The following is a 4,675-nucleotide window of genomic DNA, read 5'->3' on the forward strand; positions in this document are numbered from 1 at the left end:
TATTTATGTGGCATTGACCCGAGGAGTTGAGCTCCGAGGTGTTGTCGTCACAATTTTATCATTGCAGTTCTGGAATACCTGAGTTTGCCGACATCGAAAATCTCTTTTATGCAGTTGTTGGTGAGATAACCTCGATCACCTAGTACTGGGGGAGTTCGGGAGTATTGCCATAACTCGTATAACGGATGCTTTTCGAAGGTTGAGGTACACGATTTCCGAAGGTTTCTTGGTTATGTGTTGACGGATGGATACAGCTTGGATGTAGGTATTGTTAGTTTGGGTGAGATATATTGCTTCCCCTGTATCCCCAACACCAGATTGCATAACCAGAAAGTTTCGGGAGTTTTATAGGTGGGAATTCAAGTAGCTCCTAGAATATCTTTCCGACAGATGCATGATATGGGATTGGGTAAATCTCTATCATATGTATTTGTTCCGGCTTATTTCTGCAAGCCAAATCCTTTGTTTTTGTTTTATTTGTGGTATTCGAGTTGCTTCAATGTCAAGTGTTGAATCCATACCTTTCCTAAACGGTGTTCTCATATTGCTATGTGAATACTAATCCTTTTGATCATTGAGGTCGTCATGTTAATTCTTTTTCAACCGGTGTGCTTCTCTTCAAGTGGTTCCAATCTTTTTCAACATCCGCAGGATCAACTCTAAGTTTTCTCACCGGTGTTTGTTTCGTTCATCCCAAGTTGTCTTTGTTTTTCCCCACCCTCCCACCCTTTTTCTTCAAGGACTCATATATTTTAATCAAGTATCCATTTATTCATGTGAAGTCACTTCACTCTTTTCAATCAATGTTTTGATCCGGTGATCCCTCGTGAAGATGCTCAAGAGCTTCAAGTTCATCATCCTTCGTTCTTTTTTCTTCTTCGGTGGATCCAATTCAAGCTTTCAGTGTTGATCATATCCTTTCCTCGTTTCAAATGTTTTTCTCATGCCAGGGTATCTCTTAATCGTTCACCTCTCGCTTTTCAATTGTTCTGGAGTGCTGAAGATATCTCGGAAGACTTGTGTTTCCATTCTCAATCCGTTCAAGATATTTGGAGATTGTTATCTCATTCAAGTCATTTAATTCAACCGGTGCAATCCCCCCTTTCAATCAATTGTTCAACGATGTTTCTTTCGAGTGGGCCCTAACCCAAAGGTCTTTTCCCAGGATCTTACCTGACTCTTCTAATTTTCCCGGAGCCATTCCCAAAGTCTTTTGAAGTTTGACGTAAGAATGAATTATCATCAGTCAGATGCCTTTCCAAGATTGATTGCAAATCATTTCATTGTTGGCTCAACCTCTTTGCTTGTCATCAGACCGGAGTATCTCAGTAATTTTGCTGGTGTTCCTCGTCGTCATTCTCAACATTTGAAAACCGAAGAAGAGTTCCTCTTAAATCTTGTCCGTGCTCTCAAAGATTCGTGGTTCTAGCTTCATGCCATACTCATAATTATTCATTCCAGCTTTCAGCCCTCCTCTCCAAATCTTATCGGTCAATCGTTCAAATATCCTCTAATCAGTTCATGACCTCTTCGTTCTCATGTATCTAAATCCCCTCAAGTCTATTCATTCGTTTTCCAATTCTTCCTGGTGAATTGTGCCTTTGCTATGTTCATTTTCAATTCTTATGGTGGTTCGTTCAAGATTTCACTTCCTTTGTTATCATATTAATTCATTCGTTGTTTCCAAATCCCATCGGTGGTTCCATCAAAACCTTCTGAAGTTTGTGCTATATCCCTCTTAATCCTTTCTACGAGAATAAGTAGTATGCCAAATCCATTGCTTGTCATCAATTTAATTTGATGAAGGATAAGCATACAATAAATCTTATTCTTATTTCCTCGAGGTGATTCATTTTTTTTCTTCCGAAGATTGTTCATGATGAAGTAATTCTCGGTTCTAGTATTCATCTTTCTTTTCGAAGTTCCAAGCTCTCTCAATTATCTCATCGTGAAGCTCCATCTAAATCATTGCAAGGGTTCACCTTGCGTTTTCAACCTCTCTTTCTTTCTATCATCCTTTTATTACCGGAGTTCTTCATGGAGGCTCTACATGGTGGTTCGTCAAGGACCCTATTCATTCTTAAATTGTTCGTCAAGATTTCTCTTGAAGTTATGACCCGCCAAGCTATACTCTAAAATAAACATGGTGTTCAACACATGTCTTGTTTTGAGGAGTTCAAGCATTCTTCATCTTGCATTCTGAAGTGCAATTCTTTCTACCTTATCTTTTGAGGTGGTGTTATGTCACTCTTGACCATTTCCTTCATGTTTCATGATTCATATGTTGTCAAGAATGAGGTATTTTAAATCCATCAATCTCTTCTTTGGAGTTATCTTGGTATAGATTTCACCTAAGTCCTTCCCTAAGGAATGTTGCTATTTGTGGTGCTTATCAATGATAAAAGCTTTCTCCATATCCTTCTCGGTGAAAGAGGTTTTTTCATCTCTTCGTTGATCTCAAACAAGCAATTGTTTTTCGTTAGTGGCCGGTTGTCACCTCATCATTTTGAGATGTTTGCCATAAGCCCACAACAAGCTTGTGCCTTTCGTTGTTGATTTTTCAACAACCCCGTTGTAATCTTCTTTGCAAGGGTGCTTTCCAAGCTCATTTGTGGCACAAGTTGTCATTTTCTTCTCCGTCCCTTTATCCCAACAATCTAGCTTCTATTCTTTCTCCCAGAGACATTGTGATGTTGCTCTTTTCTCTCATCTTCTCGAATTGAGGATCATGTTCTTTTCGTGCTTATCCTTTTAACCAGAGTGTTGTATCATCTTTTCAAGTTATTTTCATCTTATCAAGTCTTGCATCTCTTTTCAACGGGAGTGCTACCCGAATTCTTTATTCTTATTCCTTGTCCAGCTAATTTTAACCGGAGTGGCTTCAAAGCCTACCTTGTCCCCTAAGATCTTGGTCCTCATCATATTCCTTGTTCCACTTGTCCAACAGACTATTTGCAATCTTGGTCATCTCCGTTGTTTTGTTTCTGTCAATTTGTTCAACCTCTCAAGGTTCACGGTTTCACTCATTGGTCGAAGAAGCAACTTAGTTTTACCTCTTATCTTCCTCTTTCTTTTCCCTCCGGTGCCATCTTAGATCTCAGGACGAGATCCTCTCGTAGTGGTGGAGTGTTGTAACGCCCCGAGATCGACGCTTCAGTTGCCCTTCCATTTATTTTAGTTGTTGCTGTGTGGTTTTGTGTTTGTTGCATTATCATAATTGGTTTTGCATATTTCATTCCTATATGTTTATGCCATGATCATGTTGAGTGCCTTGTCATATTTGCTTCTTGCTTCATGAACACCTATGTTTACATTGCATTGTGCCTTTTGTCATTTTGCATTTCATCATAATCACCATGTGCATCGCATTCTTCATGTTGTTGTCTTGCTCTATGCATGTTGCACGTGACCAAACCCCTTGCTATGTCTCTCAAATCTACCCATGCATCAACACCTCCTTCTTCCTTCTTATTCCTTTCATTTTTGCTAGTGCCTTTTTCTGTCCTCCCTAAATGTTCATTCTTTTCCTATAAATCCTGCTCATTGCCTACATGCTCTCTGCCAATTTTCGGCTCATATAAATATGATTTGGTTGGGTTCAAAAATGGCTCAAGTTTGAATCTAATTCAAACTTGAATTATTTTTTCCTCTAAAAATTGCCAAACCAATTTATTCAAATTGTGCATATTATCAAGACTCCAGGGATATTTTCTTTTCTGAAATATTCCACCTCTAGCACCTCTTTCTTTTCTCCTAAATTCTGGTTGAAGAAATAAGGAAAAGGAAGAATTTCATATTAGGAGGAGAGAGCCTAGTTCCCTCTATTCCTCCCAGCCCCCCATCCCACCTGCACTCACCTTTTAGCCAAGCCAAGCCCACCAGCTCCTCCTCTGTTCATTCATCGTCTTCTCCCTGTACTGTACGGCAGGACATCCAGAGCATCCACGTCGGCAGTCCGGTTGATTTGACGGCCGGAGCTGATCCCTTCCTCCTATATAATCCTTCCCCAACCCTAGGGTTTCCTCCTCGCTCCGTTTTTCCCTCTTCTGCCTCCTTCCCGCCGCCGAGGTAAGTTCCCCACGCCCCTGCCGTCGCCATCGCCATGACCAGCCAAGCTGAGCTCGAGCCCGGCGTAGCCAGCATCTCCCGGTCGTCTTCTTCCTCCGCAGCAAGTCGCACGACTCCGGCAACATCTCCCCGCGACTCCCTGAGCCCGGATCGCCAAGTTCCTCGATGTCATCTTCGTCGTCTTCCTCTGCTTCACGGACCCGAGCGGCTCTGTCGATCATCACGTCATCCCGCCGTCTTCGGTCACCCGCGACCATGTTCAACTCCAGGATCACCCCCTCGGTGAGCAGCCGCTCCTCCCAGCCTCTCCTCGGTTCAATTCTGTCGCCTTAGTCGTCTTACCGAGCCCGCCTATTTCATATCCGCCATGGACGGCCTCGAGTTCGTGCTTGTGTTCATGTCGTTGCTCTGCTTGTTGATTCACGCACGCCACCCTCTGCGCCGCAGCACCGCAGTCACAAGCCTCCCCATACCCACCTAGCGCATGTCGCCGTCTCTCGCCATGGCCGCGCCCGAGTCAAGCGCGAGCTCGTGCTCAAGGCTTTTCATGCACCCGGCCGCCCCTTGCTGCACCCACACATGCGCACATCCCACCACGGCCACCGCA

Source organism: Triticum aestivum, chromosome 7B (genome assembly GCF_018294505.1).
Source record: "Triticum aestivum cultivar Chinese Spring chromosome 7B, IWGSC CS RefSeq v2.1, whole genome shotgun sequence".
Lineage (NCBI taxonomy): Eukaryota > Viridiplantae > Streptophyta > Magnoliopsida > Poales > Poaceae > Triticum > Triticum aestivum.